Raw genomic sequence first — 15,013 nt, 5'->3', positions numbered from 1 at the left:
AGGTCTCCTGGCCCTCCTGCTGCACTTCCTTCTCATTGGGATGCAACACTCCTGAGCTTGTAGCAGGTGATCCTTGAATAAAAACCAACAGTGTTGAACACCCCTGCCCTCTAAGGCTTTATCCCATGGAACCTTACTAAGCAGGTTCCTGAAGAGGCCAAAGTCTGCTCTCTTGAAGTCCAGGGCAGTGAGCTTGCTGCATGCTCTTCTCACTGTCCTGAGGATCTTAAACTCCACCATCCCATGACTGGTACCACCAAGGCTGACCTGGAGCATCACATTTCCCATCAGCCCCTCCCTGTTGGTGAGCATGAGCTCAAGAATGGCACCTTTCCATGTTGGCTCCTTTATTACTTGCTGGAGGACGTTGTCTTCCACACAGTTGAGGAACCTCATGAAATGCTTGTACCGGGCCGTACCCTCCCTCCAACAGACATCAGCGTGGTTGAAGTCCCCCATGAGAACAAGGGTCTGCAAGCATGAGGCTGCTCCTATGTGTAGACACATAGCACTTCATCCATAGAGTCCTCTTGATCAGGCAGTTTGTAACAGGTCGCGAAGGTAATGTTCCCTACAGCTGTTCTCCCTTTGACCCTGACCCACAAGCTCTCTGCTAACTCCTCACCCATCCCCAGGCAGAGTTCCATTCTTTTCAGCCTATCACTGACATAAATAGCAACTCCCCCTCCCTATCTGCTGGGTCTGTCTTTTCTGAAGAGCCTGTAACCTTCCATTGCAACACTCCAGTCATAGGAGTCATCCCACCATGTTTCTGTGATGCCAATGATATAATACCCTTTAGCTGTGCACTCACCTCTAATTCCTCTTGTTTATTCCCCACTCTATGGGCATTTGTATAGAGGCATCCGAGCTGAGTTTCAAATAAAGCCGACTTGTTGCCTGGAGAGGCTGAAATATCTCTGAACAGCTCCAAGCTTTTATTATAGGTGCTGGCAACTGACTGGGCGTGCTGGAATGCCCCCCTCCCCCAACACATCTAGTTTAAAGCTGCCTTGACCAGCCTGGCAATCCTCCAGCCAAAGCAGCTCTTCCCCTTCTTTGTCAGACCAGCTCCATTAACCTCCCACATGAAGTGCCATGTCCTAAATACCTAAACTTCTGGCTGTGGCACCACTGTTCTAACCATTTATTAACCTGACAGACCCATCTGACCTTTCCAAAGTCCTCCCTTTTGACCTGGAGGATCAATAAAAAAACTATCTGAGCCCCAGAGCCCCTAACCACCTTTCCCAGGGCTCTGTAGTCCTTCTTAATGATTCCCAGGGTACTGCTGTCAAGATCACTAGCACCTACATGCACCACAAGAAGTGGGTAATAGTCAGCGGGACTTACTAGACTACTTCTTCCCAGACCACCTGTCCTTGCTTTGTCTTTTATAAGATTCTTTTTTTCCCCTCTAAGTTTCCTCAGCAGCTCCTTATCCATCCAAGGAGGTCTCCTGGCCCTCCTGCTGCACTTCCTTCTCGTTGGGATGCAACACTCCTGAGCTTGTAGCAGGTGATCCTTGAATAGCAACCAACAGTCTTGGGCCCCCCTGCCCTCTATGGCTTTATCCCATGGAACCTTACTAAGCAGGTTCCTGAAGAGGCCAAAGTCTGCTCTCTTGAAGTCCAGGGCAGTGAGCTTGCAGCATGCCCTTCTTACTACCCTGAGGATCCTGAACTCAACCATCTCATGATTGCTGCTGCCAATGCTGCCTTGGAGTGTCACATTCTCCACCAGCCCCTTCCTGTTGGTGAGCACAAGGTCACTGGTAACAGAAACAGTAATTTATACTTAACATGATGAAAGTGTCTTGTTACGAAAAGAGCTGTCACTGACTCACAAGAAAAGCTGCTTGTCTTGTGAACACAGAATTTTTTGAAGTAAGTAATTCAAATACACTTTGTTCTGTTTTGTACTTGGTACAAAGAATTCTTGGCATTAGTAGCAAGTCTTCTAAATGAGAAAAAAGGACTGCCCTATTTTCAAATGAATTTAGTCATTAAAAAAGATTAGAAAACAATTATCATGACATTTAATTTTCCAAACTATTTAAGTATAATCCTTTATCAAAAGGTTACCAACAGCAAAACAATTTAAAAAAAAATCCTAGTATCTATACCTGACAAAATAAGAGTAAGTTCTGCTTGAAACAGAACAACTAAATTCATATGGATATACTGAAACATATCTACAGTTGGATCTTCCTGTATGGTCAATCTCTGTACCTGTTCAGAGTGAAACTCAATCAAATCTGTTTATTTTTACATGTCCGTACTTCAGTGTTTATGTTGAGCCCTGTGATTACTCAGAAGGTCTGTAGATTGTTCACCAAAACAAAATTTCAAATCTACCTCAGCCTGTTGATGTTGGTTTTAAATTTTTGAGATCACACAGTTAGAACTGAATATTAGTTATAATGAGGGAAAGGATTTTAAAAGTCTTGTGTTTATTTGAGTTGATTCATGCCTTGAAAATGAGTATTTCTAACATCTATCTCAATCTAACAATATAAAAGCTACTATCTTTAAGAATTCTGTTCCTGTAGTTTCCAGTGACCATCTCTGTACAGCGTAAATCCCCCTAAAAATGCACAAATAGGTCACGTGTCAATGTGCTCTAATCTGTGGTTCTGTGTCACCATGGACCTCCAAGTTTATTTTCGCATTCAAATTCCTTTGCTACACTCCATTTTAGAGAATCAGCTTAATAAAAATCTGGTTTCCATCTGTTCAATAAATCACCAAGACATTTGTGACTTGTCAACTTGCTTCCTCTTATCTAGCTATTGAAGATAATCTACCATTTACCAGATAAAACAACTTAATTTTTATAAGCCTGTTCTTACAGAGCTAGGCTGAGGAAGAAACAAGGAAAATGAGGTCTTTTGAAGTCTTTTCATTACTATCACTTAATTTATGTCAATAGCTGCTGGATGTGGCCAGTGTACTTAAAGGATGCAAAACATACTGTCTTCTCTGAACAGCTGCTTCTCTCAAACACAGATTTCCTAGATGTCTTTAAAGTGTTAAATCTTACTTCATTACTTGATTGTTTTATATGTAGAAATATATTATGTAGATCTTACAATTAAACTCAATGTACATTATCACCTATGTAAGGGTTGCTTCTGTCATCCTTCTAGATGCATTTAGAAGCAAGAATAATATCGTAGCAGTATTTATCATTAAAATACAACATTTCAGAGTTTAAGCATTATGTTAATTTCTGAGTTTAAACTGCAGCTTATTTTTCACCTGAAAACAAAAACCAAGGAAAACTCAAAGCTCACAGGATTATCTCCTGAGCCTCAACTGAATATGGCTAAACTGGAACAGCGTACCTCAAAGTTCTAATACTCAAGGTTTAGTATTTTATGTGGAAGTAATGTAAGATTTAGAAGAGCATATGTTTTATGTGAGAGGGTTGTTTGCCCTTGGTTATCGCACTGTTTGCTCATAACACTTGTCTTTAGTAATTACTACATTTGCCTGTGAATAACACAGAGAGTTTGTGGGTCAGGGTTAAAGAAAAAACAGCGATGGGAGACATTACTGTGGGGATCTGTTACAGACCGCCCGATCAAGGGGAATCTGCGGATGAAGCACTCTATAGGCAGATAGGAAAAGCCTCACACTCACAGGCCCTTGTTCTCATGGGGGACTTCAACCACACTTATGTCTGTTGGAGGGAGGGTACGGCCCGGCACAAGCAATCCAGGAGGTTCCTCGATTGTGTGGAAGACAACTTCCTTCTGCAAGTAATAGAGGAACCAACAAGGAGAGGTGCCGTGCTTGACCTTGTGCTCACCAACAGGGAAGGGCTCGTTGGAAATGTGACGCTCCAGGGCAGCCTTGGTTGCAGCGATTACGAGGTGGTCAAATCCGAGATCCTCAGGACAGTGAGAAGAGCGTGCAGCAAGCTCACTGCCCTGGACTTCAAGAGAGCAGACTTTGGCCTCTTCAGGAACCTGCTTAGTAAGGTTCCATGGGATATAGCCCTACAGGGCAGGGGGGCCCAAGACTGTTGGTTGCTATTCAAGAATCACCTGCTACAAGCTCAGGAGTGTTGCATCCCAATGAGAAGGAAGTGCAGCAGGAGGGCCAGGAGACCTCCTTGGATGGATAAGGAGCTGCTGAGGAAACTTAGAGGGAAAAAAGAGGCTTATAAAAGGTGGAAGCAAGGAGAGGCAGCCTGGGAAGAGTACAGGGATGTTGTCCTGGAAGCAAAGGACCAGGTTAGGAAAGCTAAGGCCCAGTTAGAACTAAAATTCACTAGGGATGTGAAAGATAACAGGAAGGGATTCTATACGTACATTGCAAATAAAAGACAGACTAGGGAGAACGTAGGCCTCCTCAGGAAGCTCTTGGGAGAACTGGCTACACAGAATTTAGAGAAGGCTGAGGTTCTGAGTGACTTTTTTGCCTCGGTCTTCACTGGCAAAGGCTCTGACCGCACCACCCAAGTCTTGGAAGGCAGATGCAGGGACTGTGAGAACGAAGACCTTGGGCCCAGTGTAGGAGAGGATCTGGTTCAAGACCGTCTTTAAAATCTGAACATGCACAAGTCCATGGGTCTTGATGAAATTCATCCATGGGTCCTGAAGGAGCTGGCAAATGAAGTTGCTAAACCACTGGCCATCATAACTGAAAAATCATGGCACTCAGGTGAAGTTCCCGATGACTGAAAAAGGGGAAATATAACCCCATTTTCAAGAAGGGGAAAATGGATGACACAGGGACTTACAGCCCAGTCAGGCTCACCTGTGTGCCTGGCAAAATCTTGGAGCAGATTCTCCTGGAAGGCATGCTAAGGCACATGAAAATCAACAAGGTGGTTGGTGACAGCCAGTATGGCTTCACTAAGGGGAAATCCTGCCTGACCGGTTTGGTGGCCTTCTATGATGGGGCTACAGAACTGATAGACAGGGGTAGAGCAGTTGATGTCATCTACCTGGATTTGTGTAAAGCGTTCGACACTGTCCCACACGACATTCTTGTCTCTAAATTGGAGAGACATCAGTTTGATAGGTGGACCACTTGGTGGATAAAGAACTGGCTGGATGGCCGCAGGCGAAGAAATGTGGTTAATGGCTCAGTGTCCAGCTGGAGACCAGTAACAAGTGGTGTCCCTCAGGGAGCGGCCTTGGGACCGGTCTTGTTTAACATCTTTGTCACTGACGTGGACAGTGGGACTGAGTGCACCCTCAGCAAGTTTGCCGATGACACCAAGCTGTGTGGTTTGGTTGATACACTGGAGGGAAGGAATGCCATCCAGAGGGACCTTGACACGCTTGTGAGGTGGGCTGATGCCAACCTCATGAAGTTTAACCATGCCAAGTGCAAGGTCCTACACCTGGGTGGGAGCAATCCCAGACACAGCTACAGGCTGGGCAGAGAAGAGATTCAGAGCAGCCCTGTGGAGAAGGACTTGGGGGTGTTGGTCTATGAGAAAATGACCATGAGCCAGCTTCAGTGTGCGCTTGCAGCCCAGAAAGCCAACTGCATCCTGGGCTGCATCAAAAGGAGCATGACAGCAGGTTGAAGAAGGTGATCCTGCCCCTCTACTCTGCTCTCGTGAGACCTCACTTGTAGCATTGTGTACAGTTCTGGTGTCCTCAGCATAAAAAGGACATGGATCTGTTGGAACAAGTCCAGAGGATGCCCCAAGGATGATCAGGGACTGAAGCACCTCCTTTATGAAGATAGGCTGAGAAAGTTGGAGCTGTTCAGCCTGGAGAAGAGAAGACTGCGTGGAGACCTCAGAGCAGCCTTCCAGTATCTGAAGGGGGCCTGTAGGGGTGCTGGGGAGGGACTCTTCATTAGGGACTGTAGTGGCAGAAGAAGGAGTAAAGTGTTCCAACTTAAAAAGGGGAAGTTTAGGTTAGATATAAGGAAGAAGCTCTTTACTGTGAGCATGGGGAGGCACTAGAATGGGTTAACCAGGGAAGTTGTGAATGCTGCATCCCTGGCAGTGTTCAAGGCCAGTTTGGACTAGGCCTTGGGTGATATGGTTTAGTGTGAGGTGTCCCTGCCCATGGCAGGGCACTGGAACTTGGTGATCTTAAGGTCCCTTTCATCCCTAACCTATGATTCTATGATTAGTGTTAGATCTTTTAAGTTGTTTGAAATCAGAATAGGTAGCATTGTTATGGTTATAGGGATTATGCTGACAGTAGCTTTTTGTCAGCATATGAACAGGTGATGTTCATTATTCAGGTCATGTTTTTCTAGAGTAAATATTTGTAAGCAAATTACTGTTTACACTGCCATTTCCTGGCCAAGAGTACACTCATGTAATCTGTTTATGTCACATTCCTCCCACTTCTAATGGGGATGATATTAGAAGTACCAAAGAAAAAATAGTCACAAAGGATATGAAACTATTTTGACCCAGAAAGGAGAATAACAGTAATGAGACAAACCTGTTCTGAAGCAGAGACAGCTAATAAAGCCAGGTGAATTGTGTTTCCTCTGTCTTTCAGAAGCAAAAAAACCCCAAAACCCACCAAAGCCAGCAAAAAGGTGGGGGGAAAGAGCAAACGCCTACAGCATCATCGAAAACTCCAGGCTTTGTAGTAACCTTGAATTTTTATTCAATTTAAATAAAATAATTCCATAAAGGTTGGAATGGTCACAGAGAATGCCAGCAAGGGTTAGTTACTGTAGTTGATATTAAATTGAACAGTCTCATTTTGCTAGCTTAAATCCATTCAGCTGCTGGGTTGGTTTTTTTTCTTATGCTCAGATCCAGCTCATCTATGGTCAAAGTAACTATCACATGGGAACACTGCACAAATTTGGGTGGTTAGTAAATATATGTAACATGCTACACTGGAAACTCATTACAAAATTTTAACTGGGATCTTTCCCATGCATATCTTGCTCCCTTCTCTTCTCCCACACTTAATACTGACTATAGATGAGGATAATGTCTACAAAAACATTTTCTTTGGAGTGAAGTATTTCATTACAACTGATTGATACTATCTGTCACCAGAGAGCCGCGTGCCAGTGCTTTCACTCAGGAGAGTCACAGTGAAGCAGCACTTGGCACAGGGCTGTTCTATGGGTGTACAGCAGCTAAGAAACCTGTGAAACACAAGTTTGCCTCCAGGTACCACTGGTTTGGGACTGTTACATTATAAGGCAGGAAATGACTGCCTATATCTAATGCCCAGTCATCTCCTCAGTTGAAAGTAAAAGAAGAAGTTTCAGAAAGAAAGTAATTTATAGGTTACAGTACTAAACAAAATATATAGTCCATTCCCTGGAGAAACAAAGCCTGTAACACTTCAAGAAAAAAGCATCACAGTAATGGACTATTTAAAGGCTCTAAAAAGAGCTTGCTTTGAGGGGAACTAAGCAGAAAATTAGACAAAATGGAAACAAAGACTTTGTTTATACCTGTGGCTATGAAAACAGATTAAAAAAAAGGGGAGATGAAAGGCTGCAAGTTCCACTGTTGCATGTCCTGGGCCACAATGAGCTCAAAAGGCCAGACACATATTTTTGCTCTCACAGGGAAAGAGAGGGCTAGAATAGAAATCCTGAACTTCAAAGATGATACCTATCCTTTCAAAACATGGCTCAAGAAAAGCTTGGAGTTTGGGGGTGTTTTTTGTAAGCAAATATCAAAAGAAAAGATAAACAAACTAAATATATAATAGGTTTTAAACTGGTTTAGTATTGTAAATATTTGTGGATTATAATTTTTAACAGCAATCTAAGAAGCATATAAAATCTAGTACAAATAATCCTCTAACAATTCTGGAGTCCTACATTTATTTCTCATCAATGTTTATGAATATGTAAAGGGTGAGTGTCAGGATGATGGAGCTAGGTTTTTTTCAGTGATAGGACAAGGGGCAATGGGTATAAACTGGAGCATAGGAGGTTCCACGTGAACATCAGGAAAAACTTCTTTACTGTGAGAGTGACAGAGCACTGGAACAGGCTGCCCAGGGGGGTTGTGGAGTCTCCTACGTTGGAGATATTCAAGGCCCGCCTGGACAAGTTCCTGTGTGATGTACTCTAGGTTACCCTGCTCTTGCAGGGGGGTTGGACTAGATGATCTTTTGAGATCCTTTCCAACCCTTGGGATTCTGTGATTCTGGTGACAGAAATACAAGACAAATTCAAATACAAGACAGTATAATAATTACTGTCTCAGTAACTTACGGTAATTAAATGTCTATAGCAGTTCTCAATTCAAGATACCAACTGCTTGACAAAGATAAGATATATTGCGACTTACTCAGCTGCACAGTTAAGCAAGTCTACTGTCTTTGATGAATCTACTCACACAAGTAACTACTGTGTAAAACAAGTATAGTTTTTGTAATAAATGAAATACTTATTTTCAGGTGCTCACAAATCAACTGTATGTTCTAACCAAAGAGCAGAGAGAGCTCTAGGCATGTACAAAGAAGGTGGCCTAACTCAGAGGCTCTTGGAGGCAGCAAACTCACAACAGTGCTGCCATCTGCTATATCTATGAGTGGCAAACTCTACACAGAGATCCTGACAGGTGAGTTTGTGGAGTTTTATAGCTTTAGAGCTCCTTCTTCTCCCCGTGTCTCATCCTTAAAAAATGAAAGATTCTATGCAGTAATCCTATGGAATGCCTCCATCTCCATAAGGAAAAACTGACCCCTGTAACAACCTGATTGCTTTCTTTATGTAGGATCAGGGAATAATATGGTTCCTTTACAAAAACCGAACAAATTTTTCACCTGTATCTGTCAGCTTCTGTAAAACCTAGCAGGAAGGGCGTCTGGAGAAGACAGGAGCCATGATGGCACAGGATAAGGCTTTCTTCTCCTGTCAGCAGGCATTTTGGACCCACATTATCCTACCCTACTCTTACTCACACCTTCAAGCAAGAAGCCACATAATTACCATCTTTCTGAATAGCAGCAGAGTAATGCTTTGCTTACATGACTGGTTTTGTCATAGCAGCTTGCTACTTCTTCATGGAGTTTATAATTCTGTTATAACATCGCATGCATGATTAGTGTAACAAAATAGGTATACTGATTGAACAAAAAGCATAAATCCATTTGTAATGTTGTGGGCTCTCTTGCTCTTTTTATTCAGTACTACTTCCTTGAAAACAGGCATTTCTTTCACCTCCCTAGATTCTTTCTTCCCAGAAAACTGGGTGCTAGATGTGGTTCTGCCTTTTTTTTTTTTTTTTTTTTACTTTTTTTCCTGTAAAAAGAATGCCTCTAAATTATACAGTGTTAAGTGAAAACAAAATATGGACTACCATAAGCCATTTCAAGCAAATTTTACTAATGCTGCTTTCATGCACTTAAAGTACAACATTCCCCATCCACATTACTTCAAAAATTTTACTTCCAGACAACCCTGACAAAACAAAACTGTCTCAATGCTACTTTATCCAACCTTCTAACATAACCTTTAATGAAGATAGTTGAATATTACAGACTTTGTTTTGGCAAATCACCATATATCACATCTGTCCAAGTAGTACACTGTGAAGCAACGTATCCTAAGCATAAACAACCCCCAAATACATATGATGTTTTAAAACAAAAAGGGATAAAACCTTTTGCTATTTGTCTCTATTTTCTTTTCCTGTTTCACCATTATTTACAGATAAGCTACAAACAATATTGAGACAAGAAAAAGGAAGCTGAATTTACAAAACATATGACAGTAAACAGCTTATCAGCAATAGGTGTGTGCCCTCCCTCCCTGCCTCATTCAAGTTAAAGGAGATCTAGAATGTATAGGATGCTGGGAAAACATACTTTAGAGTTTTCAAGCAGACTCAGAAAAGAATGTGATAGTTATCAAAGTCCACATAGGGGCGGAAATATATGAACAGTCACTATCTGTGCTACTCAGCTGGAGAAAGTTATAAGTACGCAGTTCAGCAGGCACATGACTGCAAAGCAAGCTCACAACAGACCTTCTATCCCACCTTTCCCAGATAATCTAGGAGCCTAGTACAGTGACTGACAGCACCTTCAAATATAAAGTATCAAGCTGTTTTCCTCCTGTAGGATATAAATTCAGATTTGGAACAGACAGAAAATAAATATACTAGAAGGTAACTGTAACATTAATCTATAGCTTTCTCAGACTTGGGTGATGCAATCCTGTGAGTATTTTTCAATACAGTTTTTTTAACTCCTGCTAAAATAGAATGCCTCCACTACACAACTAGATCTTGATGTTCTCCCGAAGCAGTCACTTCAAGAAGTTTGAATTCTAAACCCCTAATATTTATACAAAAAAGAATTCCCTTTTAGCATATAAAGTTGTTAAGTCAATAGAGATTTATATAGCATTAATAATTTTCTGAATATATTTGATTTATACTCTGAAGTTATTCCTGTAACTCTGTGTTCTATGCTGTCATACAGTCCAAAAGGCACAGAGATGCAAACACTGATGCATTTTCTGTGCTAGGTTTTTACAGCAAGTTAGAGAGGATGATTATTCCTTTATCACAACTTTCAACTGCCGTTATTCAACTAGCAGATCAGCACTAATGAATGTAGTACATTTTCAAAGCAGGCAAATTGCTGCTGGGTGCTATACAAGTTTCATCTTCAAATTCTGTCCACACATTTAAGTTCTGATCTGCATTATCTAGTTGATTCTAGACCTGGAACTCTAAGAGACCAAGGCTGTCAATTTCACAAACCGAGCCTAAGAAGTAAGCTATATGAATCAGACAAGTATTTTTTCTCCACAGTAAATAGGCAGAAGCAAGAAGAATAGTTAGGATATCTCTGTACACAGCTAAAAATGGGCTGTGTTGCAGTCTTGCTGCTGGGATAGCCCACATTAAAAAAAAAAAATAAACCACCACCACCACCAATAACCACGAAAAAGCCTGAAACACCAAGGATATCCTGTTAAATCAAAAAGCTGTATTAGCCAGCAAGCCTTCAAGACATTATCTCAGAACAAGCTATAGACAAAGGTAGAAAAGTAGCAATGAGGTTGCCCCGAAACAAGTTGAGCAAGTCTCTTGGAAGACTGCAAGACTGTTCCTAGTTTAGACATTAGATCAGATAGTAAAGCCTTACATGAATGCTCTTTTAAAAACATCATCAGAACCATGACTCAGTTATGCTTTAAAATAATTATTTTTGCAAATACGAATAAATACTCATGAATTTGTCCAAATTAACCAAAGTGCTCTTTGGTTAAATCACTGCTCATTTGTCAGTTGAATCACTGCTCATTTATCTTTTATAAAATCTATTAAAAGCAGTTTTGCTAATAATGACAAGAGACATGTAAGTAATTGTATACAGGCACAGGTCTAAACTTCTGAAACACAGTTCGAATTAAATTTCTTGCCTGCAAAGCTACTCTGTGTACTTTTCCAGTGTTTATACTGGTTTGTGATTGCAGAAAAAAAGAAATTGGAAATAAATTCTTGTATGTTTTTGGAATCCAAGACCATGTTATCTACAAATCTTTCACTATAATACAATTTACTGTGCTAGTTTTTAAAAGCTAACACAAACTTTATTTCCTGAATAATGACAGTACATTAAAATAGTAGATATTATTGTGTAACTTGGAGTCTTTAAGTGAACTAAAACATCACTTTGTTCCACACTGTCTTCATCTGGAATTAACACTAAGACATATTTGGACTAAATTCTGGCCTTGGGTACAAGAACTAACACAAAAATGAGACCGAAGATCTCCACCCCAATAAATAAAGTAAAAAAGCAGAAAAACATGTCCCGTTTAAAGAATCGGCCTATATTCATAAGAAGAGATGATTGTTCAGCTGTGGAATTTATTTGTTAAGACCAACAGTTAAGCACATCAAGAATGTCTGGATGACAGCATAAAGAGTCCAAGTTGAAACAGTCATAATGTAAGTGGATTGCAAAGATGTAAAAACTTCCATTTAAAATTCCAATTAAATTCCCAAATTTTATATATTTGAAGTCAGACTTTAAGGATACACATTCTTCAGGAGTTTGTTTATAGGCGTCACAACAAACAGGACCTAGGGACAGCAAAATGATAGTCTGATCTAGTATGACAATAACATTGAACATAGAGATGATACTTTCTTGGTCCCTGTCAGTAGGTAGATATGAGGTAACAAATGTTGAGAATGAAGTCTTATGACAATGGGAAAATAGGGATTACTGTTTACAGCTCCTGTTCAAAATTTCAAGAAATTCAGGATGAAAAAAGTGAAGCTTTTTTCAACTCATATTAAGCAGTGTTTCTCCTCACAAATGGCCTACTTTATCAAGATAAGAACGCTTTAACCACATCTTAAAAGTGAATTTGAGTTCCTTGCAAAATATCATTATAAATCCCATTCACCAGGTGGAGTTTACATAGAATTTAAAAGGCATGTAACTCTCACGTCAACTTTCTGTTCAGGGATCAATTTTGCCTTAAAGTACAAAGCAAACCGTGGTAAAAGAAAGGTTATTGAACAGTATTTAAAAGAAAATAGGTCATTCAGGAAAAAAGTAAATCTCATCATAATCTCTATAGCCTTTACCTCCTCACTAAAAGTGAAAAATAGCTGTTAGTTCAGTCAAGAGGAGTATGACACATGCAGATTGTAACACAGGTACACAATTACATATATTTTTATATAAAATCCAAATTTTCTACATAAGTTCCAAGTACCATTCCAGATCATATACTTCTTTATTTTTTGTAAGCAGAAAAAAGAAGAAAAAACTATTCTAAACCAATCTTATTCCCAACCTATTTCCCAAAGACACAAAGCCACTAGGATCTTTGGATGCCAGAAATGACCATAAGACTTCTGACAATTTCCCACTGTTGAGACTAACAACATGAAATGAAACCAAAGAGTCAATCAGCTGATGAACTACTTCAAGTTACATGAAACTCATTATTGAGTTGACACTAGGTAGGTTTTCGGTTACATATATAAAAGTGCATAAAAAATACATGGTTTGGATTTATGTGAACAAGAAAGCTAGATTCTATTATTTGTGCAGTTTTGCGTGTAACTTGTATTTACCAAGCAAGTTTCCTGCACTATAATTGATGCAGTATCTTATCTGTATAACATCATTCCTTCTTAGTAAACAAATTGTAAATCTTGCTACTGCTATCAGTGATGATATTGGGCCAAAGTGGAAAATGAAGCATAGCTGGCTGTGCAAGAGATCGTAAGCTACCTCTGTAACTGTTTTAAATCACTACTGTTCTGAAAAATAAGTTGTTTACTACTTGGGTAGAAGTGATGGGAATCTTCATGCACAGGCCTAAGGAACTCACTGTAACTGTTCAGGATAGCAGCATACACTAGGTTTAAAATCCTAATCTGGGGAGAAAAACAACAACAACCCAGTCTGTTACGATTTCTCATCCTTTAGGTCACCACAATGGTAGGAGATAAGCATTTACTAAGTATTTATGAAGCTCTAAATCTTATTTTGCTTGTAAAGTACTCTACAATCCGCATTACCATCTGCTTTGAACACCTGTCTAATACATTAGTTCCAGAAACAGAGGTTCTCATACATTTTACCTCATGAGAGCCTGCCTAGTTGCTCAACATTCAGTTCAGCTGAGTAGATCCATATCTGTTCAGTGTCACTGCCTAACTAGCAGGGGTGAATAAGAACCCACATATACAGACATGCTCCAGTCATGCTCTTTAGCTTTGCAAGACTTCATGCAAACAGTTACAAGGGAAAAAAAAAAAAAAAAAAGAAAAAAACACCCTTTTCACATTTCTGTTTCTATTTTCTAGAAATGTTTCACATTTCTATTTTATATGTTGTACCTTGTCTCTCAGGACTAACACAGTACATTTTCTTTCCAAGCAGTTACTAAATCATTTTGTAAGGGATGAACTCCCTCCTCTATTGATCTCCCCTAGTCATATCACCCTTCTTTTGATACAGCTTTTGCCAGTAGTAGTAGGAAACTATTATTTGATTTAGCTCATCTTGGCGCTGTGCTGTAGCTAGGCCCTTCAGTCTCCCCGGCAGCTCGGAACTGGTAATGAAGTCTCATTCTCCTACATGTTATGGCAGTGCTAGTATACACTCCTTTGTTACACATCAATAGCTGAGGTGCTTCCTATCAGGAGCACGGAACTGTTATTGCCCAGAGGTTCCTACACTTGACAGGAAAAGGCAATGCTGAAGGTAGAATGTGAGCTGGAGCAATGCTGAAGGGCATCTGCACTCATTAGTCACTATATCTGGAAACAAAATATCTATTGTTATGAGATCTTACCTCCACCAGGGCATCTTATTTCTGAGACTGTCAAGATACGCAGTGTAAGTCAGCTGCTTGCTTAATTGTCAGTATGCCAAATCCATATACCAAATCAATATACTGTAATTTTATTGACTTAGTAATATAAGCTTGTTTGATTGTGATTGTTTCTGGTTTTAGCTAATAAAACTGGAACATTAAAGGCCTCAAGCTGCTTTCAGATGCTGAGGATTTGTTGGTTGTTTTTTTTTTTTTTCTTGCATAGAAAGCCATTTTTTTTTTTAAGCTTAATAAGTTAAGAAACATTTAGCAACATACATACTGTGTTCCCACATGCAGGTGAAAAAAAGCTCTTCTTCATTATCAAGTGAATGTAGCTAGAAAGCCAGTCTGTAATCACTACTACACTAGTTTCATGCTGCAATATTGAAGAAAACTCAGATCTGTCCACAAATCTTAGCTGCTTTTTTATATAGGTTGTGAAAGATGAAAGATTAAAGCTGACTCTTTTAAAGGATGTATTTTTAGAAGTCTGTCAACAATATCTGAACTCCCTTCAAATTATATCTGAGGTTATGCTAACCTACTCAACTACAAACAAAAATTTTTGCAGCGAATTGTATGTTGTAACACTAAAATCAAAAGGCCACATTTCTTAGCAAGCATAACTCACTCAGCATACTGCCTTAAAGATCTGCTGATATTAATGGCCAGAAATAAGCAATATGGTTTCTATGAAGTATTACTGAAATTGTTCCTTTGTCCATTTTTTAAAAATA

The sequence above is a fragment of the Neopsephotus bourkii genome, unplaced genomic scaffold, assembly GCF_033783945.1.
Source record: "Neopsephotus bourkii isolate Nb327-2 ecotype Australia unplaced genomic scaffold, CSIRO-AGI_Nbou_v1 NB_818, whole genome shotgun sequence".
Taxonomy (NCBI): Eukaryota; Metazoa; Chordata; class Aves; order Psittaciformes; family Psittacidae; genus Neopsephotus; species Neopsephotus bourkii.
This window is presented reverse-complemented; position numbering follows the sequence as displayed.